General features: G+C 44.7%; 1 protein-coding gene across 1 annotated transcript in view; it reads left to right on the top strand.

Moving 5' to 3' along the window:
- PAQR8 (progestin and adipoQ receptor family member 8) overlaps positions 1 to 27966 on the top strand; it is a 68974-nt gene that overhangs the window by 36941 nt on the left and 4067 nt on the right. The gene's annotated exons all lie outside the window — the stretch shown is intronic.

Below are 27966 nucleotides of genomic sequence, written 5' to 3'. Positions count from 1 at the left end.
AAAGATACAAAGAAGAGGTGTAGCTGAAGCTCCTGGGGCCCAATGCAAAATCTGCAACGGGGGCGCCTCAACCATCACATCATGGTATTTGTAGAGCTGCTGCCCTCCTACTGTATGTGGCAGAGCCTCCCCCCAGGCAGCAGGAGTGGGCGTGATTAATCAAAACCTCTGTACCCCCTATAACCTACACCAGGGGTATAGCTTTAGGCAGAGATGTAAACCTGGGAGAGCCCTTCATAGGGTGATACTCAGGCAGCGGGTGGTGGCAAAATTAGAGTGGCCATTTGAAGAGCGGTCTTATATAGAAGGTAAATATATTAAGACCCCCTATATTAATATCAGACCCCAGACACCTATATAATTTTCAGACTGCAGACGATCCCACCTAAATATATTCAGATCCCCTAAATTATTATCAAAACCCGACCAGAACACTATATTTCCATCAGACTGCAGACGAGACTCTTTAAATAGATTGAGATGCCAGACTAGACCCCTAAATATATTCAGATCTCAGACCCCCTAAATATTCAGATCCCAGACTAGACCCCCTAAATATTCAGATCCCAGACTAGACCCCTAAATATTCAGATCCCAGACTAGACCCCCTAAATATATTCAGATCCCAGACCCCCTAAATGTTCAGATCCCAGACAAAACCCCCTAAATATATTCAGATCCCAGATCAGACCACTCAATATATTCGGACACCTGCCTCTGCCACTGGGGAGAGAAGGGTTAAATATTGTAATCTAATGAATTACAATCCACTGTGATTGACATAACAGGAAAACCTGCTCAGGTCTCACTCTCGTTTCGTGTACTGAAGGCAGCGACAATGGTTGCCAGGCGACCATCTCCACCAGCAATAGAAACTTGTTTGGAGAAGTTCCCTTTGTGTCCCGCCTTGTGATCACGTTGCTGCGTTGTGAGTCTCCTGGAAGGTGACCTGTGTACAGAGCAAATGATAGAAGTTCAGTATCTCGCTGGTGTACGGGTTCTGTCACAGGATCAAGGGTGTGACTTGTAGAGATACCGCCCAACTTCCAAAGATCGGAAAGAGGGACAACGCCTGCGGCGCACAATGTGCCCCCCATGCAATGTGATCCCCCATAATGCCACCCACACAGGATCCTGCCTCAATGGTCCCCCCCCCCACACATTATCAAGCCCACACACACAGTATAATGTCCCTATAGGGCCTTCCCACGCACACAGTTTAATGCCCCCATAGTGCCCCCACACAGTATAATGCCACCCACACAATATAATACCCACATTGTGCCGCCACACAGTATAATGTTTGCACACAATTAAATACCCACATAGTGCTCCGACACATTATAATGCCCCAAAGTGCCTACCCGCACACAGTATAATGCTCCATAGTGCCTCCTCACACAGTATAATGCCCCATAGTGCCCTCCACACAGTATCCCCACACAGTATAATGCCCCCATTGTGCCCCCCACACAGTACCCTCACACAGTATAATGCCCCCACAGTGCCCCCACACAGTATAAAGCTCGCATAGTGCCTCCTCACACAGTATAATGCCCCTATAGTGCCCCCCACACAGTATCCTCACACAGTATAATGCCCCCACAGTATCCCCACACAGTATAATGCCCCCACAGTGCCCCCACACAGTATAATGCCCCAATAGTGCCCCCCACACAGTATCCTCACATAGTATAATGCCCCCACAGCACCCCCACATGGTATAAAGCCCCCAAAGTGCCTCCTAAAAATAATAAAAATCAATTGTCATCTAGCCCTGTTCCCACGATGAATGGAGGAGATCCCTTTGCAGGTTTCTTACAGTCTATGGCTCGGCGCAGGAAGGCATGCTGGCGTCACTGCATCACACCTGAATGTGCCAAGCCACTCACTGCACGTCATATAGTCAATGGGTTGCGACTAAATATATTCAGACCCCTATAGACCCCTAACTTAATTCAGGCCCCAGATCAGACAAAAAAAAAATTAGGTCCCCAGACCAGACTATAAAATTACCCTCCTTTCCCGGCTCTTGTTTAACTCCGGACGCCATGGCACACTATGTCCTGACGGTGGATGGCATCAGGACCCCAGAGTTGAACAAGAGTCGGGAGCGAGGAGGGTAAGTATACAATGGCCGGTTTTGTATTTTTTGTGCCAGGCTGCGCCCCCTCCCCGAGTAAAAACTTTATATCACCGTGTCACTGGTTGAGGAGGACTAATAATAGGGTGACTTCAGGTGAAACCAGGAGAGTTGACAAATCTGTAACTGGTATGTTGGGTTTTACCAGTTCTATACTGCAGAATATTATTATAGATGTGTGAAGAGGTTCTCAGCAGCTGGAGCACTGGACCCCACGCCAGACTCCCTAAACTAATAAGGACCATAGATCAGGCTCCCTCAACTAATACAGACCCCCACACTGGACTCTCTAAACAAATACAGGCCCCCAAAGCTCCTAAGGTAAAATAGAGCCTAGACCCCCTAAACTAATAGAGACACTAGACCAGGCCCCCTCAAATCATACAGGCCTCATACCAGAACCCTCTAAAATAATATAAACCCCCATACCAGATCCACTCAACTAATACAGACCCCAGACCAGACCCCCTAAACTAATACAGACCCCACTTCGGACTCTCTAAACAAATACAGACCCACCAAAGCCCCTAAGGTAAAATAGAGGCTAGACCCCTAAACTAATAGAGACGCTAGATCGGGCCCCCTCAAATAATACAGGTCCCATACCAGAGCCCCTCAACTAATACAGACCCCAGACCAGACCCCTTAAACTAATATAGACAAACCAGACCTCCTAAAATATTACAGACCCCAGACCAGACACCTAAATAAATATACACTGAATGGCACTTATTATTGGGCACACTGAATGACAGTGCACCATGTGAAAGGGGGCACCAACAGAATATACTACACAGTGCACCATGCCAGATAAGGCCGGTCCTGAGGGGCACTCCAGTTTACAGCTGTCGCCCACATTACATCACATATATATATATTTTACAGCAGAGTAAGTGTAAGGGTATGTTCACACGCGTAACAAAAAACGGCTGAAAATATGGAGCTGTTTTCAAGGGAAAATAGCCCCTGATTTTCAGCCGTTTTTTAAACAACCTGCGTTTTTTTGCGGCATTTTACGGCCCGAAAAACGGCTGAAAATAAGCCGTGTGAACATACCCTAACAAAAATTTCCTATCACTGCCGACACGCTGCATTCCTTCACTGTTATCAGCTCCTAATACAAACACACCCCACCTCGTGACTGCCCGGCGCCATCTCTCCTCCGGGGCACACCATAATGTTATGTAGAGTGCATACAGCTGAGGTTCACCCCACTTGGGTGTTCTGGATTCAAATGAATAAATCTTAAAGCATTAGAAAAACATGGCTGCTTTCTTCCAGAAATATAGCGCCACACCTGCCCATGGGTTGAGTCTGGTATTGCAACTCAGCTCCATTGAAGTGAAAAGGTGTGAGCTGCAATACCACACACAACCTGTGGAATGTTTTGGCACTATTTTGGGAACATAGCAGTCATGTTTTGCTAATCCTGTATAACCCCTTTAATCATTGTATAATGAAAAGAGTTTCAATTCCTTCTCATTTTTAATTTCTTAATATTTTCAGGATCAGTTAATAGAAAATGTTCCTGTTTACATCCAGAGGCTGAAAAACTGTTCAGGTAACATCTCACAGCTGATGGTTTGCTGCAATTGGATCCAGCCAAGACATTCCAGTGTGGCATAAAGAAATACCAGAATCCAGGATAATACATTTTACCTACACTGATACATTGTAGCAAACTATCAGGACAGCAGAGAGATTTGTGCTGCTGATGTGTTTAATTTACAGAGGATTGTCTAGACTGGATACAATTGTAACAAACTCTCAGAATTACTAGGTCTGTACAAGACCTAGCAATTCATAACTAACAAGAATATTTCCATCCACTGGCAGCAAGCAGAGATCTTGAAAATGGAGAGGAATTGAAACACCAAAGGGGGCATCAATTAAGACTGGGGTTTCATACGCCAGTCCTTATCTAAAGAACAGTGGAGTAAAATGGGCCGCGGGTGGCCTCTCTCCTTTTGATAAGCTCCGCCCCTTTTTAGAAGAGTGCAGTGAGTTGGCGCAAATGACACAAAAGTCTAAATTTTTACCGTATATTGTGACTTCTGTGCCATTTGAGACTTTTCAACACCAGAAAACTGGTGTGCAAAAGTATTTTAGAAAGTTGCAAAACTTTTTCTATGATAATTAATCGCTTTTTAAGTAAAAAACGGAAGACTTCCTCCTTGTCCGCCATTGGAACATAACTGATGGAGGTTTATGATATGTGATCCGATTCCCAGAACAGAAGAGACGTCACGTGACAATTGGTAATACATTCAGCACCCACTTGTTGGTGACTATAATGTGAGAAAAGGGGCGGGGCTTGAGGCTTGTTTGCGCAACGTGATCGAAATTCTTGCAATTACCAACAATTTTACCACGACACTCACGCCACTAAAAGTTCTGTGTAGCTCTAGCCTTAAGCCATGTTCACACTGTGTTTTTTGGCGATGATTTTGAGGACGAAACCGTGCCGCAATCAGCGCCAAAATATGGCTGAAATCACCTACCATTGATTTCAATAGAAGGCAGAGGCGTTTTTTTCCCGGGCGGCTTTTGGACACTCGCGGAAAAAAAAGTGGCATGTCCTTTCTTACTGCGGGTAAAGCCGCTGACCTCCTATTGAATTAATGGGAGGCAGAAGAAACCCAGGGCGCTCTTTTCTGAGAATTTTTCCCTGTGTTTTTTTTGGCTGCAGTGCTTGCATTAACTGTAATTGCTATGGGCGAAAGACCCTGAAAAAGAAACCATGGAGAAATACGTGCAGGCATTTCAAAATCTGCCTCAAAATTCCTGAAGGAATTCTGAGGCAGATTTTCTGTGTGAACAGGGCCCAAATGTTCCTTTAATATAAGAGATCATCTCCTCTCTGCCCTACATACCTGTGGCTGCACACATTATGTGCCAGGGTGGTCCGATTGCTACCTCTGCCCCTATAACTACGTCAATGTGCTCCTTAATTTGCATTTACTCTTCTCCGTCTCTGAAGCACATAAATGTTAGTATAATGTTCTAGGCAGCGTCGGACTGGCCCACCGGAGGATCCTCCAGTGGGCCCAGGCAGCGAGCTGTTTTTATCCTGCAGTGGAGCAGAGAGACATTGCCTCCCTGCCCCACTGCTTACTCTTGTAGGCAGGGCCATCCAGCACATAACATTTATGGGACGGGCGGCACGGGCCCCCTCATGTCCAGTGGCATCGCTAGTACCAGATATACTTGTATCTGCATCCTCAGGATGCAGATATAATTGAATACTATAGGCTGCAGGCCACGCTAGGCCTGCAGCCTATAAGGCGCTGGGAAGAATCCCTGCGCAGGCCGCTGTGATGACGTCACTGCATTACGCTGGCCTACGCAAGGATCCCGTCTCCGAGCAGCTCCGTCCATCGCGGGAACGGGACTAGCTAAGTAAAAAATTTTGTTTGAAGGGTTGTGTGGCACTATATACAAGAGGGGGGTCTGTGTGGCACTATATACAAGGGGGGCTGTGGGGCACTGTCTGCAGTGGGCGTCTGTGTATGGCATTATCTACAAGAGGGGGGCTGTGTGGGACTATCTACAAGAGTGGGGCTACGAGGCACTATCTACAGGGGGCTGTGTGTGGCACTATTACAGTGTGGGGCCTCAAGTGGGGTACTATTATAGTGTGTGGCACCAAGAGGGCATTATTTCCATCTGGGGCATTATAAATGGTGAGGTTTTTGGTGAGAGTGGCGAGGTGCTAGAACTGCGAGAGGCCAAAGATGTTTGTGTTGCAAATTCTGCAGAGGCGATTCGTAGTTGGGAGAAGGCATCAGAGCAATCTGGCCCGGATGAAGAAGAAAAGAAAAAGTGAGTGACTCTAATCTGAGAAGACGTCACCAGTGAGTCACTGGATTTTACTCTATTGTATTAAAGGAGTTTTCCCATGTTAGACATTTATGACATATCCACAGCAAATGGCAAAAATGTCTGATAGATGCGGGTCCCAACTCTGGGACCTGCACCTATATCTACAACTGACCACAGAATCCAGGCGGAGAGACCAGTGGAGAGAGGGTCGCACGTGTGCGCAGCTCTCTCTCTATTCTTTTGCAAGGTTGTTATGGAAACAGATGAGCTGCTCTTGCTCGGCTGTTTCCGTAACTCCCATTGAACAGAATGGAGAGAGCTGCGCACACATGTGAACCTCTCTCCACTGGTCTCCACCTGGATTCTGCGGCCAGTTATAGATATAGGTGCGGGTACCAGAGCTGGGACCCGCATCTATCAGACATTTTTGGTATTTCCTGTGGATATGCGATAAATGTCTAAGATGGGAAAAATCCTTTAAGTTAGATGGTCTGCAGAGCACCTGTGTAGGCCTGATGTCTACCACTATATGGTCATATGGTGACTATGTGGCATAATATTATATGGTCTGCAGAGTGCTTGTGTAGGACTGGTGTCTACCACTATATGGTCACTATGTGGTGTAATATTATATGGTCTGCAGAGCGCTTGTATAGGACTGGTGTCTACCACTATATGGTCACTATGTGGTGTAATATTATATGGTCTGCAGAGCGCCTGTGTAGGACTGGTGTCTACCACTATATGGTCATATGGTCACTATGTGGCATAATATTATATGGTCTGCAGAGTGCTTGTGTAGGACTGGTGTCTACCACTATATGGTCACTATGTGGTGTAATATTATATGGTCTGCAGAGCGCTTGTATAGGACTGGTGTCTACCACTATATGGTCACTATGTGGTGTAATATTATATGGTCTGCAGAGCGCTTGTGTAGGACTGGTGTCTACCACTATATGGTCACTATGTGGTGTAATATTATATGGTCTGCAGAGCGCCTGTGTAGGACTGGTGTCCACCACTATATGGTCACTATGTGGTGTAATATTATATGGTCTGCAGAGCGCTTGTGCAGGAATGGTGTCTATCACTATATGGTCACTGTGTGGTGTAATATTATATGGTCTGCAGAGCGCTTGTGTAGGACTGGTGTCTACCACTATATGGTCACTATGTGGTGTAATATTATATGGTCTGCAGAGCGCTTGTGTAGGACTGGTGTCTACCACTATATGGTGACTAAATGGTGTAATATTATATGGTCTGCAGAGCGCCTGTGTAGGACTGGTGTCTACCACTATATGGTCACTATGTGGCATAATATTATATGGTCTGCAGAGTGCTTGTGTAGGACTGGTGTCTACCACTATATGGTCACTATGTGGTGTAATATTATATGGTCTGCAGAGCGCTTGTATAGGACTGGTGTCTACCACTATATGGTCACTATGTGGTGTAATATTATATGGTCTGCAGAGCGCTTGTGTAGGACTGGTGTCTACCACTATATGGTCACTATGTGGGGTAATATTATATGGTCTGCAGAGCGCTTGTGTAGGACTGGTGTCTACCACTATATGGTCACTATGTGGTGTAATATTATATGGTCTGCAGAGCGCTTGTGTAGGACTGGTGTCTACTACTATATGGTCACTATGTGGTGTAATATTATATGGTCTGCAGAGCGCTTGTGTAGGACTGGTGTCTACCACTATATGGTCACTATGTGGTGTAATATTATATGGTCTGCAGAGCGCTTGTGTAGGACTGGTGTCTACCACTATATGGTCACTATGTGGTGTAATATTATATGGTCTGCAGAGCGCTTGTGTAGGACTGGTGTCTACCACTATATGGTCACTATGTGGTGTAATATTATATGGTCTGCAGAGCGCTTGTGTAGGACTGGTGTCTACCAGTATATGGTCACTATGTGGTGTAATATTATATGGTCTGCAGAGTGCTTGTGTAGGACTGGTGTCTACCACTATATGGTCTTTATGTGGTGTAATATTATATGGTCTGCAGAGTGCTTGTGTAGGACTGGTGTCTACCACTATATGGTCACTATGTGGTGTAATATTATATGGTCTGCAGAGCGCTTGTGTAGGACTGGTGTCTACCACTATATGGTCACTATGTGGTGTAATATTATATGGTCTGCAGAGTGCTTGTGTAGGACTGGTGTCTACCACTATATGGTCACTATGTGGTGTAATATTATATGGTCTGCAGAGCGCTTGTGTAGGACTGGTGTCTACCACTATATGGTCACTATGTGGTGTAATATTATATGGTCTGCAGAGTGCTTGTGTAGGACTGGTGTCTACCAGTATATGGTCACTATGTGGTTTAAATATTATATGGTCTGCAGAGCGCTTGTGTAGGACTGGTGTCTACCACTATATGGTCACTATGTGGTGTAATATTATATGGTCTGCAGAGCGCTTGTGTAGGACTGGTGTCTACCACTATATGGTCACTATGTGGTGTAATATTATATGGTCTGCAGAGCGCTTGTGTAGGACTGGTGTCTACTACTATATGGTCACTATGTGGTGTAATATTATATGGTCTGCAGAGCGCTTGTGTAGGACTGGTGTCTACCACTATATGGTCACTATGTGGTGTAATATTATATGGTCTGCAGAGCGCTTGTGTAGGACTGGTGTCTACCACTATATGGTCACTATGTGGTGTAATATTATATGGTCTGCAGAACGCTTGTGTAGGACTGGTGTCTACCAGTATATGGTCACTATGAGGTGTAAATATTATATGGTCTGCAGAGCGCTTGTGTAGGACTGGTGTCTACCACTATATGGTCACTATGTGGTGTAATATTATATGGTCTGCAGGGCGCCTGTGTAGGACTGGTGTCTACCCCTATATGGTCACTATGTGGTGTAATATTATATGGTCTGCAGAGCGCTTGTGTAGGACTGGTGTCTTTTACTATATGGTCACTATGTGGTGTAATATTATATGGTCTGCAGAGAGCTTGTGTAGGACTGGTGACTACCACTATATGGTCACAATGTGGTGTAATATTATATGGTCTGCAGAGCGCCTGTGTAGGACTGGTGTCTACCACTATCTGGTCACTATGTGGTGTAATATTATATGGTTCTATAGAGCGCTTGTGTAGGACTGGTGTCTACCACTATATGGTCACTATGTGGTGTTATATTATATGGTCTGCAGAGTGCTTGTGTGGGACTGGTGTCTACCACTATATGGTCACTATGTGGTGTAATATTATATGGTCTGCAGAGTGCCTGTGTAGGACTGGTTTCTACCACTATATGGTAACTATGTGGAGTAATATTATATGGTCTGCAGAGCGCTTGTGTAGGACTGGTGTCTACCACTATATGGTCACTATGTGGTGTAATATTATATGGTCTGCAGAGCGCTTGTGTAGGACTGGTGTCTATTACTATATGGTCACTATGTGGTGTAATATTATATGGTCTGCAGAGCGCTTGTGTAGGACTGGTGTCTACCACTATATGGTCACTATGTGGTGTAATATTATATGGTCTGCAGGGCGCCTGTGTAGGACTGGTGTCTACCACTATATGGTCACTATGTGGTGTAATATTATATGGTCTGCAGAGCGCCTGTGTAGGACTGGTGTCTACCACTATCTGGTCACTATGTGGTGTAATATTATATGGTCTATAGAGCGCTTGTGTAGGACTGGTGTCTACCACTATATGGTCACTATGTGGTGTAATATTATATGGTCTGCAGAGCGCCTGTGTAGGACTGGTGTCTACCACTATATGGTCACTATGTGGTGTAATATTATATGGTCTGCAGAGTGCCTGTGTAGGACTGGTGTCTACCACTATATGGTCACTATGTGGAGTAATATTATATGGTCTGCAGAGCACTTGTGTAGGACTGGTGTCTACCGCTATATGGTCACTATGTGGTGTAATATTATATGGTCTACAGAGCGCTTGTGTAGGACTGGTGTCTACCACTATATGGTCACTATGTGGTGTAATATTATATGGTCTGCAGAGCGCTTGTGTAAGACTGGTGTCTACCACTATATGGTCACTATGTGGTGTAATATTATATGGTCTGCAGAGCGCTTGTGTAGGACTGGTGTCTATTACTATATGGTCACTATGTGGTGTAATATTATATGGTCTGCAGAGCGCTTGTGTAGGACTGGTGTCTACCACTATATGGTCACTATGTGGTGTAATATTATATGGTCTGCAGGGCGCTTGTGTAGGACTGGTGTCTACCACTATATGGTCACTATGTGGTGTAATATTATATGGTCTGCAGAGCGCCTGTGTAGGACTGGTGTCTACCACTATCTGGTCACTATGTGGTGTAATATTATATGGTCTATAGAGCGCTTGTGTAGGACTGGTGTCTACCACTATATGGTCACTATGTGGTGTAATATTATATGGTTCTATAGAGCGCTTGTGTAGGACTGGTGTCTACCACTATATGGTCACTATGTGGTGTTATATTATATGGTCTGCAGAGTGCTTGTGTGGGACTGGTGTCTACCACTATATGGTCACTATGTGGTGTAATATTATATGGTCTGCAGAGTGCCTGTGTAGGACCGGTGTCTACCACTATATGGTCACTATGTGGTGTACTATTATATGGTCTGCAGAGCGCCTGTGTAGGACTGGTGTCTACCACTATATGGTCACTATGTGGTGTAATATTATATGGTCTGCAGAGTGCCTGTGTAGGACTGGTGTCTACCACTATATGGTCACTATGTGGAGTAATATTATATGGTCTGCAGAGCGCTTGTGTAGGACTGGTGTCTACCGCTATATGGTCACTATGTGGTGTAATATTATATGGTCTGCAGAGCGCTTGTGTAGGACTGGTGTCTACCACTATATGGTCACTATGTGGTGTAATATTATATGGTCTGCAGAGCGCTTGTGTAGGACTGGTGTCTACCACTATATGGTCACTATGTGGTGTAATATTATATGGTTTGCAGAGCGCCTGTGTAGGACTGGTGTTTACCACTATATGGTCACTTTGTGGTGTAATATTATACGGTCTGCGGAGCGCTTGTGTAGGACTGGTGTCTACCACTATATGGTCACTATGTGGTGTAATATTATATGGTCTGCAGAGCGCTTGTGTAGGACTGGTGTCTACCGCTATATGGTCACTATGTGGTGTAATATTATATGGTCTGCAGAGCGCTTGTGTAGGACTGGTGTCTACCACTATATGGTCACTATGTGGTGTAATATTATATGGTCTGCAGAGCGCTTGTGTAGGACTGGTGTCTACCACTATATGGTCACTATGTGGTGTAATATTATATGGTTTGCAGAGCGCCTGTGTAGTACTGGTGTTTACCACTATATGGTCACTTTGTGGTGTAATATTATACGGTCTGCGGAGCGCTTGTGTAGGACTGGTGTCTACCACTATATGGTCACTATGTGGTGTAATATTATATGGTCTGCAGAGCGCTTGTGCAGGAATGGTGTCTATCACTATATGGTCACTATGTGGTGTAATATTATATGGTCTGCAGAGCGCTTGTGTAGGACTGGTGTCTACCACTATATGGTCACTGTGTGGTGTAATATTATATGGTCTGCAGAGCGCTTGTGTAGGACTGGTGTCTACCACTATATGGTCACTATGTGGTGTAATATTATATGGTCTGCAGAGCGCTTGTGTAGGACTGGTGTCTACCACTATATGGTCACTATGTGGTGTAATATTATATGGTCTGCAGAGTGCCTCTGTAGGACTTGTGTCTACCACTATATGGTCACTATGTGGTGTAATATTATATGGTCTGCAGAGTGCCTGTGTAGGACTGGTGTCTACCACTATATGGTCACTATGTGGAGTAATATTATATGGTCTGCAGAGCGCTTGTGTAGGACTGGTGTCTTCCACTATATGATCACTATGTGGTGTAATATTATACGGTCTGCAGAGCGCTTGTGTAGGACTAGTGTCTTCCACTATATGGTCACTATGTGGTGTAATATTATATGGTCTGCAGAGCGCTTGTGTAGGACTGGTGTCTACCGCTATATGGTCACTATGTAGTGTAATATTATATGGTCTGCAGAGCGCTTGTGTAGGACTGGTGTCTACCACTATATGGTCACTATGTGGTTTAATATTATATGGTCTGCAGAGCGCCTCTGTAGGACTGGTGTCTACCACTATATGGTCACTATGTGGTGTAATATTATATGGTCTGCAGAGCGCTTGTGTAGGACTGGTGTCTACCACTATATGGTCACTATGTGGTTTAATATTATATGGTCTGCAGAGCGCCTCTGTAGGACTGGTGTCTACCACTATATGGTCACTGTATGGTGGTAATATTGGTATTTGGTTTACTACACACGTTTTACTACACATTTAAGAGTGGTCGCATTATTTCTATATAGCTGACGGATGGGCCCCAAGAATTATTTCCTCTGGTGAGCTCAATGTACTCCAGCCCGACACTGGTTATAGGGCTATAATGAGCTGTGCACTTTCTTGTCTCCTCCTTCTGATGACATGTTTAATTCAGTGGCTGCTGTGTCGTGCCGTTACTGCTATGGTCAGCTGAAGATCAGGGTTATAGGAGACTCGGAGCAGGCAGCGCTGGGTTATATGAGACCTAAGTCAAAGGAAGGCGCCGCCTGCAGGTGAATAGAACAAGGAAACGGTAATATCCTATTAGATGGTGCCTTGTATCTTCTGTGCATCAATGGGAGCAACTCATTTGGACTAAGATGACATGATAAAACGTGGTCACAGATTACCGCAATCGCATTGGGGAAAAAAGTTACACGTTACATTGCGACTATTGCAAAAAAAAATCCATCCATGTTGTATGCATCATTGCATATCGACCTACTCTTCTGGATTGCCCAGGCGACTCCTGAAATAGGGGAGATCTCATCCAGCACTAGTAAAGCAGGCAAGTATTCCGAAAAGCACTATCATCCACCACTAGAGGGAGCTTGCTGCATATGTATTCAATGGGAGCTTTATGAATCTGTATGCATTGAGCTCCCCCTAGTGGTGACTGCAGGCTGACAGAATTTTAACATCTAACTATATGGCTGAGTGAAGGAAAGCAGGGGATTTGGAGCTCTATAATACAAAAATGGACCCTAATAATGATATATTAGAAAATGAAACTGCACAGAATTCACGAGCTTTTAATGGAAATAAAAAACTGTAAGACATGTTTTTTTTATTTTTTGGCACCAAAAGTATGTGGTGCAGCCTCATTTATGGAAACCTAAAGGGGGGCCCCTGAGTGAAGATAGAAGTAGGAAATAAGAGCTACTATTGTTTGAATGCGGTAGAGACCCTGTGTTGGAGATCACATGACTAGTCATGTGATCAGTGTGTAGCAATAAGAATCACTTTGCAGTAAAGTTTGCCCCTTTAGTTAAGACAGCTATAATAGCTGCAGATATGGAGAAGAATTATGCATATCTCCGTTGCCACTTATCTCCTTGGTCCAGTGGCGCACATAGAAGAAAGGAGGCCCCAAAGCGAAGATCAAACTGGGCTCCCTATTAAGGCTTCAATTGATTAGGAGATAAAAGTGGCTAAACAGCTGCTACTCTCTGCCCCATGCTTTACACTGCATCTCTGCTTGTTCTGATTTTCTACTACAAATGCAATTACCTGGATTTCTGCATTGATTACTAATAAAATGTGGTCTGTTTTTATTTAAATCTCAATTATAGACAAACACAATCTAACTAAACTAATAACACACAAACAGTTGTACTTTTCCGGTCTTATATTAAGCACGTTACATAAACATCCACAGGGAGAAAAACTAACTGAACCTCCGTGTTACTGACGGCAAGGCATTACGTGGAATCCCTCTTGAGGTCATGTGATCCTTTCTCTAATCTGTAAAATCAGTTTACCGACGGCCATGTTTTTGCCATAACGCGTGCACCGCAAATTCAAAAAGTTTCAAAATTCACTGAAACTTTTGTAAAATTCAGACCGAATTTGATTAGTGCAGATTCACTCATCTCTAGTTAGTACCTAACAAAAGTGGTCCAAGGAAGGACAGACGGTGAACCGGCACCAGGGGCATGGGTGCCCAAGCTCATATATGCGTGTAGGTAGTGAAGGCTGGGCCCATCTGTAGCACAGATTGCTGAAAAAGTTTTTGCCGGCTATGATAGAAAGGTGTTAGAATACATAGAGCATCGCAGCTTGCTGTATATAGGGCAGAACAGTCAGAGCGCCCATGCGGACCCCTGTCCACTGTGAAAAGCGCCAACATGACATTCATGTGGAGGTGACACGTACCCCCTACCTAAACACTGCTGTAGACAAGTACCCCCTTCATGGCAGCGGTATTCCCTAGTGGCAGTGCCCTCTTTCAGCAGGATAATGCACCCGCCGCCACACTGCAAACTATGTTGAAGGTGTTGACTAGGCAGCCAAATTCCCCAAATCTCAAGCCGATCGATGATCTGTGGGATGTGCTGATAAAATAAATCCAATCCATGGAGGCCGCACCTCACAATTTACAGGACCAGGGGAATGTAGAGTACATTCATTCTCATAAGGGTAATGCTACTAGGAATACTACCCCCCCCCCCCCCTTAATGGCCATACCACCTACACTATAAGGCTGGGTTCACACTGAGTTTTTTGCAGGCGGAAATTCTGCCTCAAAATTCCGTTTGGAAGTTTGAGGCAGATTTTCCTCTCCCTGCACGCCATTGAGCGCTGCGGGCATAAAACGCCGCAAAATACGCTTTCTCTGCCTCCCATTGATGTCAATGGGAGGTCAGAGGCGTAAACGCCCGAAGATAGGGTATGTCCCTTCTTTCTCCCGCGAGACGGTTTTACCGCTCGTGGGAAAAAGACGCCTCCGCCTCCCATTGAAATCAATGGGAGGCATTTTTGGGCCGTTTTTGACGAGTTTTGCGGCGCGGTTTCTGCGTCAAAAAACTCTGTATGAACATACCCTATGAAAACACGGACACCTTGTGTTTCATAAATTTGGCCACAGCAGCCATTTTATTTACAAACAAACATAATGGAAACAACAGTTTACATATAAGAATAAAAATGGAAGGGGAGTCCTTGGAGCTACAAAAGTCTGTCACCAAACAGCCCACCTGCACCGTATTTTACTCCCAGCCGTCACCCTACAAGCTCAGGGGCACCGTCATACCTGCAGTTGGCTGACCTAAACCGCAACCACTCCCTGGGACACCACCCAGCAGGAGCCCAAATTGACCAGAACACTAAACCATAATAAATTAGGGAGGGACCATACCCCTCCCCCACTCCACACCAATTTACCACCAACTCCAAGGACCCCCAATCCGCAACGCTACTGCTGCGACACTGCAACCACCGCTCCTCAGGAACACCTCGTACCTGTGAAAAAAGCAAAAACAACGAGCAAGAAAGCGAAATCACAGACATGTCAATATACATGATTAAGAAGACATTAGGGAGGGAGGGACAAGGTTAACGCTGTCTGCTCCCGTAATGGCGCCCCTCCACACTAACCCACCCTTAAATACACCTAGCCTCGCCCCATTAACCTCCGCCCCACTAACTCCTGACCACCCCTCCTAACTCCCTTAGCTCTTTCCCTACCTACATCCCTGACCATGGTGGCCTACCCCTATGGCCTTCTGCCGGGTCCGGCCTGTACTGGACGTCAAGGATCTGCTGCTAATATCTTGTGCCAGACACCACAGGAAGCTTCAGCGGTCTTGTGGAGTCCAGGCCTCGACGGGTCAAAGCGGTTTTGGTGGCACGATGGGGAACTACACAATATTAGGCCGGTGGTTGTAATGTTATGGCTGAAAGGGGTAGACATTCTTACATGAGGTGGTTCTTCCCCTTTAAATACTTTGTTAGGCCTCATACACATGACCGTAGAGGTGTGCACGATCCATGATTACGGCACAATGGGCCGCAGAGTATCATTCACGGGCCGTCCGTAATCACGGATCGTGCACACACAAGATGTGAATTGATTTCAATGAGCCCGGAGCGCAATTGCGGACCGTATAATGACATGTCCTATTTTATTTGCGGTCCAGGCTGTGCAATGTGCGGACTGTGGAAACCACAGTCATGCGCATTGACCCATCGGTTAGCATGTGTTCTATACTATCCGCAATTGCGCATAGTATACGGCCTGCACGGTCGTGTGCATGACGCCTTACTCAGTATTTCCACCTGACCTCTGGAAAGTTTGTCTCGTTAACATTCACTTCCTCTATAAACTCCTTTTCCGGAAGGTACCAGTCACTCCCGGCTCGCTCAGCTTACGTAATACCATCCGTTACGTGAGGTTTCCTCTATAGTGTGTCTTCAGGAGTAGCAGAGCTGTGTATGTTACTGTGTCCCGTCTGTCGGCCCATGTTATTTACGTGGTTAGTACCGGAATGTGTCGTTTAAATGGCATCTTCCACTAAAATCGAAATCATCCTCAGTAAATATAAGTAGTCGTCCTCTTCTGTCAAGTTAATAAAGATCCTATTCAGCCGTTTCTTAGCTGTATCCGTTACTGGGAAAGCTGAGTGGCAACTAGTATGGCTGCCATTATAGTTCCCACCAGCTTGGTCATGCAGCCTCTCCAGATTTATACAGCGTACACACCGCAATCCCATACTGTTGCGTCAAAAGACAAAGTTGGACAATCAGGTATCTGGGAAAGTTGGGTAGCAACCAGGACCTATAAGGGTTATCGTCCAAGATTCTCACTATTGAATGTCCTCGTTATGTAGTTATATATTATATACTCCTGTATCACTGCGTATCTAGTATGATTTGCCCGTCAGGAGCCTGGGAAAGTTGGGTGACAACCAATATGGCCATCATTATAGATCCTGTACATATAGTCTTTTTTACATTCTGCTTAGTAACAGAAGCCTGGGAAAGTTGGATGAAGACCAATATGGCCATCATTACAGATCCAGCTTTCCCACTTTCATAGAGTGAGAACGCAGCCGCACGCAGCTGAAGTCACGCCCACATGCGGTGGCGATTGGCCGCACGATTTTGTCAGTGATACCACCGTTTTTTAAAGGCTGAATCATGCGGTCATTCGTCACACATGTGCACGAGTTTTCGAACGCAGTTTCTTACCCTTAGGCTATGTTCACACAGAGTTTTTTGCAGGCGGAATTTCTGCCTCAAAATTCCGTTTGGAAGTTTGAGGCAGATTTTCCTCTCCCTGTACGCCGATTTTCGCTGCGTTTCTCACTGCGTTTTTAGCCCGTGGCCACTGAGTGCCGCGGGCATAAAACGCTGCGAAATACGCTTTCTCTGCCTCCCATTGAAGTCAATGGGAGGTCAGAGGCATAAACGCCCGAAGATAAGGCATGTCACTTCTTTTTCCCGCGAGGCGGTTTTACCGCTAGTGGGAAAAAGACGCCTCCGCCTCCCATTGAAATCAATGGGAGGCATTTTCGGGCCGTTTTTGACAAACTCTGTGTGAACATAGCCTTATTATATGCCAAATCTGTATTGATACATGCCCTGATCCTATCCCATTTGCCAATCAGGAGCTTGGGAAAGTTTGGTGTCCTCCACTGCAGATCCTATAGTGAGAAGTATTGCTATGGATGTAGACAGAATTGGAGCAATATCACTACTAGACAATTTCTTTGTGTTAATGGTTGACAGAGCTCTATACTTTCGCACACCTAATGGAAACAAAGGCCTTGTTGCCCATAGCAACCTATCACCATGCAGCTTTCATTTTTCCAGAACAGTTTATGAAATGAAAGCTAAACGCTGATTGGTTGCTATGGGCAACAAGGTCAGTTTTTTATTAGACACTTTTGAACAATGGGCATGGGGCACAGTAAAACTGTCCATAGTGACCAATGAGAACATAGCTTTCATTTCTTAACCTGCTCTGGAAAAATGAATGCTGTGTTGTGATTGGTTGCTATTGGCAACAAGGCCAGTTTTGATAGACTCCAGTTGAACCGGTAATCCCATCTGTTTCAATATCTGGACATCCTCAGGATGATCACTCCACCCGGGCTCCGCTGCCGCTCATGTGTTATACACCATCCTGTATCTCCTTCATGAACCTGCGTGATACGAGGAAAGCACTGACTCCTTAAAGGGACACTAACTCCAAAATGTTTCTGCTCTCTATTTGCTGTACATGGAAAATAGATCTATTGTTTCCTGTTATCAGACATTTCAGGCTTTGGAAAGACTGCCATCCAGAATTAGAAAAATATGTTTGCTTTCTTGTAAAAAAAAGAGCGCCACAACTGTCCACAGGTTGTGAGTGGGATTACAGCTTAGTTCCATTCACTTCGATGAAGCTGGCCTGCAATACCAGACTCAACCTATAAACAGGTGTGGCGCTGTTTCTGTATAAGAGCAGACATGTTTTTTGAAACTTGAACAGCCCTTTTAACAGAGGTGGAACATTTTCCAAATGGCATTAATATTAGAGAGAGAAATGTAAATAGGGGCGGAACGGTGACAATGGTGGGTGGAGTTACTTTTTAAGGGCACATATATATGTATATTCCAGGAGTAAACAAATTAAAACGTGGGTGGGGCTGCACCTTATTCGGACAACGAAATGTAATCTGGGACAGATAAAAAAGTGGGTGGGGTCACTTGTTATGGGCAAATATTTCACTTACAGGGGTTTTCCAGTTTTTGCAAATAAATGTGCTTTTTTATATAATTAAAACTGATACTCTTTTCCAATATACTCCCAGTATAAGTTCCTCATGGTTTTCAAGATCTCTGCTTGTTGTCATTCAGTAGGAACCTTCATTGTTTTCGTCCAGTGGATACAATTTTGTCCGTGGTCATGTGATGCACACACAGGTGCTGGGATCGTTACATGGTCATGTGATGGACACACAGGTGCTGGGATCGTTACATGGTCATGTGATGGACACACAGGTGCTGGGATAGTTACATGGTCATGTGATGGACACACAGGTGCTGGGATCGTTACATGGTCATGTGATGGACACACGGGTGCTGGGATCGTTACATGGTCATGTGATGGACACACAGGTGCTGGGATCGTTACATGGTCATGTGATGGACACACAGGTCCTGGGATCGTTACATGGTCATGTGATGGACACACAGGTGCTGGGATCTTTACATGGTCATGTGATGGACACACAGGTGCTGGGATCGTTACATGGTCATGTGATGGACACATAGGTGCTGGGATCGTTACATGGTCATGTGATGGACACACAGATCCTGGGATCGTTACATGGTCATGTGATGGACACACGGGTGCTGGGATCGTTACATGGTCATGTGATGGACACACGGGTGCTGGGATCTTTACATGGTCATGTGATGGACACAAAGGTGCTGGGATCGTTACATGGTCATGTGATGGACACACAGGTGCTGGGATCGTTACATGGTCATGTGATGGACACACAGGTGCTGGGATCGTTATATGGTCATGTGATGGACACACAGGTGCTGGGATCGTTACATGGCCATGTGATGGACACACAGGTGCTGGGATGACTAGAAGACACAGCTCTGATACTCATACTGTAACGATTCCCGCACCTGTGTGTCCATCACATGACCATGGACAGTATTTGATCCTCTGTGATGATCCCTAAGTACAACAATATCTGTACAAAAGTGACAGCACATCTCATAAATTTATCATACAAGCATCATAAAAGTGCTAAGTGCATACTACCAGTTCTCAGGTGCATATATCTTTAAAAAAAAAAAAAACATGTCCTAAAAGCTTGGCGCCCCTCGTTTGTGACTAGATGTCCTTTATGAGGTTGGGATGGGTTTGGTTTCACATACACACCGGACTACATGTCCTCCTCTGACCCGAACAATACGCCCCTATTCATAGAGAAGTCGTAAGGTCTGGCTGATATTGTATTGGAGGGTTATTGAGTTTTGTCTCTTTAAGGTCGGGATCACACACACAGTTTTGTTGCAGTTTTTGGTGCAGTTTTTGAGTCAAACACAGGAGTGGATACAAAGGAGATAGATCAGTCTTTTCTTTATACCTTTCCTTCCTTTTGGATCCACTTTTGGCTTTGGCTCAAAAAAACTGCACCAAAAACTGCGTGTGTGTGATCCTAGCCTAAAAGGAATCTGTCAGCCGTTTTGAGGCCTCTGAACAGCTAACAGTTTAACATGGGGGGAGCATTTTAAACTCTTTTTTTCTCGGTCATGCTAGTCACATGACGGAGAAAATGATGTTTAATTCCCCCTGTAGGAGTCTCCTGATTGGCCGCTAGAGCTGTCACTCAGAGCAGAGAGCGGCACATGCAACCGCCGCGCCGGAGGAATTAAATGTTGGTTTAAAAGTTAGGTTTGAAATAAAATGAGCAAATGAGCGCCGATCAACAAGCTGTATCGTTGATCGGCGCTCATTGTTAGGGTCAGTTCACATGTTGCGTGAATACTGCAGATTTTCCGCAACGGATTTCATTCCGGAAAATCCGCATCATATTACAGAAGCCGCAGAGTGGATGAGATTTGCACAAATGCGTAAATGATAAGCGGAAAAAACGCTCAGAAATTGACCTGCGGTGCGGAATTTTCCGCAGCAAGTCAATTGTTATTTTGTAAACGCTGCTTATTTGTTGCAGGTTTTCCCTATTGAATTCAAGGAGGGAACAAATAGCTGATGTTGTGGCGGAATTACCGCAACGCCGGCACAAAAAACGCAACTCTAAAAAAAAAAGAAAATCTTATACTTACCCCAAGTCTGTGTTTCTTTATCCAGGCCGGCCTCCTGGGATGACGTTTCATCCCATGTGACTGCTGCAGCCAATCACAAGATGCAGTGGTCACGTGGGATGAAACTTCGTCTCAGGGCTGCTGGGCATCCTGCCGTCAGGAGTGACGCGTCGCCATGGTAAGTATCCTCTTTTTTTTTTTCTGTGCATTTTTCCGCAGCGGACATTCTGGCCGAAAAACTGGTGCAGTTTTTGGTCTGGAATTGCCTGCGGCACACAGTGCGTATACGTTGTGTGCTTTTATGCAGCGTATCCGCCCTGTGTGAACATACCCTAACGGCCCATATTGGCCGGTGTAAATGGAGCCTCAGTCTGCTATATGCCTTCGACGGACCATAGTAAAGATGGTGTCTATTTTCACGATCGGCTCTGAGATATTGCTGCTGTTAATGAATAATCCACAATGGGTTTCTTACACTTTGTGCTTTGGTATGATGCCGTGATCTAGGCCATTTTTCCAAAGAATTATGCCCCAATGTATGGCTGATATACTGTGTCCCTACATAAGATGGCTCGTATACCATCTATGTTTAACTGAGCATGCGTCATAAATACCGTTCTATTCAATGCGCGCGCACAGTCAGGCGTTAACCGGGTATGACTGCGGCTCTAGTGTATGCGGGCTTCAGTATGGGCACGCGCGGACTATACAGGCTTCAGTATGGGCACGCGCGGACTATACAGGCTTCAGTGTGGGCACGCGCGGACTATACAGGCTTCAGTGTGGGCACGCGCGGACTAGACAGGCTTCAGTGTGGGCACGCGCGGACTAGACAGGCTTCAGTGTGGGCACGCGCGGACTATACAGGCTTCAGTGTGGGCACGCGCGGACTATACAGGCTTCAGTGTGGGCACGCGCGGACTATACAGGCTTCAGTGTGGGCACGCGCGGACTATACAGGCTTCAGTGTGGGCACGCGCGGACTATACAGGCTTCAGTGTGGGCACGCGCGGACTATACAGGCTTCAGTGTGGGCACGCGCGGACTATACAGGCTTCAGTGTGGGCACGCGCGGACTATACAGGCTTCAGTGTGGGCACGCGCGGACTATACAGACGGCACCTGCACAGTAGAGTTGGGAGATCGCTACATGTATTTTTATGCACTTACGTGGGGGACGGTGACCTAATTATGACATCTTTTTTAATATGTGCTCCCGAGAACTCTTAACACGCACGTCGCACTTCTATGATACATTTATGAGATACACGGCCACTTTCACACAGACATTGTTGCTGTACTTATACGGATCGTCACAGAACTACATTTGTAATTTTTATGAGATATACAGTCTTAATGTCTCTCTTATAAAATGTAAGTAAAAGTTAAAGAGGTTCTCCACTTTGGACAATCCTTACTAGTTAGAAAGGTCCCATGATCACAAAGTGTCCTCCTGCTGGTTCCCCGTGCGATCAGCTGTAATCTGTGGGGAATCCTGGCAGCAAGTGTTCAGTTTCCCTACAGTGCCACCACAGGTGACTTAAAGCATTACACAGTGTCCATTCAAATCAATATGTTGTCTGTGTAATACAGGACAGGTCCTCCAGAGCAAGAGACGCTCTTTATAACCACGCTCTTTATAACCGCTCTCCACTCTGCCCAAGAGATGAGGATCCTGAACACGGGACCCCCCCCCCCCCCCCTCTATTAACCCAGAATTCATTAATAGGGCGTATGACATGCGGGAGGCTTATTAACATTGGTGTTTTATGATTCAGTCTTAATATAAAGTTTGCTGGAGTAAGAGGTGCATGTCTCTTAATAAATTCCCGTGAATCTCATTGTCTATGCTGGTACTGTATTACGCTGCGGTTTTGCCGCACAAAAATGCGCGTGGCAAAACCGCATGTAATACGCATCGTGTGCATTGACCCTAAGGGTTTTTGTCCATTTCTGGAAAAATAGCCAGGAACAGAGGTGTAACGTGAAGCTCTTGGGCCCCAATGCTAAATCTGCAACAGGGCCCCCACATACTATGTGCTATTTATAATATGGTGTCTTATGTGGCCCCCTCAGCTAGGAGGGCCCTAACACAATTGCTACCTCTGCATCCCTTACTATTACACCCTAGGTCAGGAACTAGCGCCAGGGGAAGAAGAGGAGCTCCGTAAAGAACGCTGCCCACTCATCTTGTAATTGCTTTCTTCTTAGTGATACTTTTTAGCCTTGTATTTCAATTCCTAACCATACTTAAGACCCGCTGTTGGCTGTCACTGAATGGAAATATTTTATTTGCATCCAGAGTCTGATTATATCCAACTGACACAGCTGGAGGCTCGTTACAGCGTATCAGATCTCTCTCTCTCTCTTTGGTAAGGAGCCCTGCAGCTTTGTCAGTTGGACATAATCAGCATAGAGTTTCAGCCTCTGGATGTAAAGCATATATTCCCATTCACTCACAGCAAGCAGAGATATTGAGAATGTCAAGGAATTGAAATACGAATTATACAAACGAGCATTATGCAACAGATCTTCTTGGAGAAAGACTTCAGATTGTCTGTGTCAGGTTGTCCTGGAAGGTTCCAGATTTACATAATGTGTCATTCATTGTGTTTGACACCCACACCCGGGACCTGCCTGGTTACAGCTCAGGTATTAATAAAGACAGGAGGGTGTAGTGCCGCACAAAACACGGCCCTTGCTGGGCGGCTTCCTCATAAGTAGGTTTTGGCTTCAGATGAGGAGAGAGACCTTTCCAATAAGGGTAAGCTGGCCGCAAAATATATTTATACATAGGGATATATACAGATGTAGCAGAGCTAAGTTTGTAATTGAACTCTTTAGGGCAACATCCAGATCATGGTCAATCTCTTGAAATAAGATAATGCAGGACTATTACCTGCAGCTGTAAAATCATAGATGGTACATTGTCTTATCACCATGACCAACTCAGCTCTGCTACGTGTGCGTGTGTGTGTGTGTATTTTATATATATGGTGATAGCATAATCTATATAGGCAGATGTAGTAGCACTCAGTCAGTTCCTTAACTCTTTAGACCAGCAGAGCTTGATCATCATGATCACTCTCTTGAGTTAAGAGAATGCGGTAGGTTTGCCTGCAGTCCTATGTTAAACCATAGATAGTACAATGTTATATCACTATGACAAACTCAACTCTACTACACCTGTATAATACATAGGAAAGAAGACATAGGACACTTTACAGAGAAGCATAAAATAACAGCATAATCTATATATAGAGAGATGTAGCAGAGCTACGTTTGTCGTGCAACTTGTTAGAACTTAAAAATCAGTATCTCTCTTCCCTATATATGTTGAAAAATTCCTTTAATCCGGCATCCAATTAACCACAATGTGCGCTACACTAGCGCTCGACCCCAGAAGAGAACTCCAAGATAGCTTGGGGTCTCAGAAAAACCAGGAGCAAAAAAAAAATTGAGAAGAAATAAGCAATGGGTTAATTTTAGTTCAGGCTGTTTTCCTATACGTTTTATAAACGTCTCTACGACCGTCCAATAATCCAGAATGTCTGCTGATCCGGCACCTATCAAGCAGCATTAATGCCAGATTAAAGGAATTTTACTGTCTACAGATATAGGAACATAATGGTCTAAAATTAGAGCGCCGCAACGTGCCTCTCCAGCTGTTGGGGTACTACAACTCTCAGGATGGACTGACAGGATCACCGGCATCACAAACGCCACAGCTCAGCTATGTCGTGAGGCAGAATAAAGGTATGTTCACACGCTTAACCAAAAACGTCTGGAAATACGGAGCTGTTTCCAGAGAAAACATCCTCTGATTTTCAGGCGTTTTTGAGGCTGGAAATGAATGAGTTTTTTAATGTGTGTTTTTTTACGCGGAAACCGCGCCGCAAAACATCAAAAACCGGCCGAAAATGCCTCCCATTGATTTCAATGGGAGGCGGAGGCGGTTTTCTCCTGCGAGCGGTAAAACCGCCTCGCGGTAGTAAGAAGGGACATGCCCTATCTTCGGGCGTTTACGCCTCTAACCTCCCATTAACATCGATGGGAGGCAGGGAAAGCGTATTTCGCAGCATTTTATGGCCGCAGCGCTCAATGGCCGCGGGCGAAAAACGCAGCGAAAATCGGCAGGTAGGCAGAGGAAAATCTGCCTCAAACTTCCAAACGGAATTTTGAGGCAGATTTTCCACCTGCAAAAAAAACTCAGTGTGAACCCGGCCTTAATTAATTTGGAGCTTCTTTTCAGGGGTTTTTCATAGAGTTCAATGGAAAATCCGCTCCAATAAACGCCTCAAGAAGTGACATGCTACTTCTTATTACGGAGCATCTTTTTACACTCCGTTTTTTAAAACTGAGGCGTTAAAAGTCGCCTCGTATGAACTAAATGCTGTTTTTCCCATTGGTAGTCACCCAACTTTCCCAGATCTCTGATTGCCATATTCGCATAGTATATCATTTGATCACTACAAATACCTGATATCTTCTGTCAGCTTGTCGCCGGTTTGGCTTTGATCTGAAGACTTGAGTGATTTGAAACAGACTAGTAACTATGGATGTTCTGCCTGGCAACCCCATATAAAAGACTTTGGTTGTTAGGCAGTGTATCCATAGCAACCAGTTAGACATGGCTCCGCTATTCACCTCAGAGCTGGATTCGCACTGCGCTGGCAGCAGGGAAGGGGGAAGCGTTTTTGTAGCAGTAACCTCTTATCTCCACTAGCCCTGAGGATTTTTTTATAGTAGGCGCTAACCAGATCCTTCCGTGTTTTGGAATCAACAGTTTTGGAAGCCGGGCCTGACCACTATTATTTAGGTGCTGTATGGTTCTGTTATATGATCAGTGTATGGTGGTATTATTTGGGCGCTGTATGGTTCTGTTATATGATCAGTGTATGGTGGTATTATTTGGGTGCTGTATTTTTCTGCTATATGATCAGTGTATGGTGGTATTATTTGGGCGCTGTATGGTTCTGATCTATGATCAGTGTATGGTGGTATTATTTGGGCACTGTATGGTTCTGTTATATGATCAGTGTATGGTGGTATTATTTGGGCACTGTATGGTTCTGTTATATGATCAGTGTATGGTGGTATTATTTGGGTGCTGTATGGTTCTGTTATATGATCAGTGTATGGTGGTATTATTTGGGTGCTGTATGGTTCTGCTATATGATCAGTGTATGGTGGTATTATTTGGGCGCTGTATGGTTCTGCTATATGATCAGTGTATGGTGGTATTATTTGGGTGCTGTATGGTTCTGTTATATGATCAGTGTATGGTGGTATTATTTGGGCACTGTATGGTTCTGTTATATGATCAGTGTATGGTGGTATTATTTGGGCACTGTATGGTTCTGTTATATGATCAGTGTATGGTGGTATTATTTGGGTGCTGTATGGTTCTGTTATATGATCAGTGTATGGTGGTATTATTTGGGTGCTGTATGGTTCTGCTATATGATCAGTGTATGGTGGTATTATTTGGGCGCTGTATGGTTCTGCTATATGATCAGTGTATGGTGGTATTATTTGGGTGCTGTATGGTTCTGCTATATGATCAGTGTATGGTGGTATTGGGCGCTGTATGGTTCTGTTATATGATCAGTGTATGGTGGTATTATTTGGGCGCTGTATGGTTCGGTTATATCATCCGTGTATGGTGGTATTATTTGTGCAATGTATGGCAGTGTTTTTTAGAATTGTATAGTGGTATTATATAAGCTCTGTATAGTATGGCCTATTGTATGGTCTCATTAGAGCGGTGTGTGTTATGTGCAGTCTGCTCTATTGTATGACACTATTATTAGAGCACTGTATGGTGTTATGTACGGTCTGGTCTATTGTATGGGCATTGTATGGCACTATTATTAGAGCAGTGTATTGTGGTGTCATGTACAGTCTGGTCTATTGTATGGGCATTGTATGGCACTATTATTAGAGCAGTGTATGGTGGTATGGACAGTCTGGTCTATTGTATGGGCATTGTGTGGCACTATTATTAGAGCACTGTATGGTGGTATGGACAGTCTGGTCTATTGTATGGGCATTGTGTGGCACTATTAGAGCACTGTATGGTGGTGTCATGTACGGTCTGGTCTATTGTATGGCACTATTATTAGAGCACTGTATTGTGGTGTTATATACAGCCTGCTCTATTGTATGGGCATTGTGTGGCACTATTATTAGAGCACTCTATGGTGGTGTCATGTACGGTCGGGTCTATTGTATGGGCATTGTATGGCACTATTATTAGAGCACTGTATGGTTGTGTTCTATACAGTCTGGTCTATTGTATGGGCATTGTATGGCACTATTATTAGAGCAGTGTATGGTGGTGTTATGTACACTCTGCTCTATTGTATGGCACTATTATTAGAGCACTGTATGGTGGTGTTATATACACTCTGCTCTATTGTATGGGCATTGTATGGCACTATTACTATAGCAATGTATAATGGTATTATTTGACCACTGCATGATACTGTTATCTTGAAAGCCATTGTTATGATCGTGTGACACTGATTTAGTACATTGTTTACCTTTTACCTGCTTACTGTTTTTCTGAGCTATACTCGCTCTACTTCATTCCACAAAAAGGGCGCCCACACAATGTTTTGTCCGGGGTTCTCCAGGACAGGGGTGTAGCTTCCCAGGCCCTGGTACCTGAGGGGGCTGTAAGGCGCCTCTGCCACATAAGATGACACCAGTATTATAAATGACACATTGCAGGTGGGGCACTGTAACAGATTTTACATTGGGCCCCCCGGTGCTCATTGGGGTTGTCACCATGAAATATTACATTTCTCTATTAAATTATGTAAAACATAACAATTTTTCAAATGGAATTACTATAAAACAAATGTTCCTGTGTAAATATTGATTTTACATATTTTTTTATGGCGCCTAAGGGCCCACATTGAGACTGTTGTATCTTACTCCAGACTTACTAAAGAAGAAAATTGGCGTGATTTTTCCAAATAAATTTGCCGCATTTTGCACTGACTAAGAGGTAGAAAAACAAATCTGATTGGAGAAAAAAATGGTGCCATTTTCAGGATTTTTGTTGAATAAATTTGACTAAAATGACGTCTCCTTGGAGACCATGGCCACTTTTCTCGTCACTTTCCAAATATCGAGAAAAATCTGAAAATGTATCGCAAATTTATCACAGATTGAAATTTGCAACTTTTTGTTTTTGCTAAATCCTGGAGTAAACGGCATAATTAAAGTGGGCCTATATGTCCAGTACCAATGGTCACACATGCTCAGTTCCA

Source organism: Rhinoderma darwinii, chromosome 4 (genome assembly GCF_050947455.1).
Source record: "Rhinoderma darwinii isolate aRhiDar2 chromosome 4, aRhiDar2.hap1, whole genome shotgun sequence".
NCBI classification, from domain to species: Eukaryota; Metazoa; Chordata; class Amphibia; order Anura; family Rhinodermatidae; genus Rhinoderma; species Rhinoderma darwinii.
Note: the sequence above shows the minus strand (reverse complement) of the source record. Positions and strands in the feature narration are given on the sequence as shown.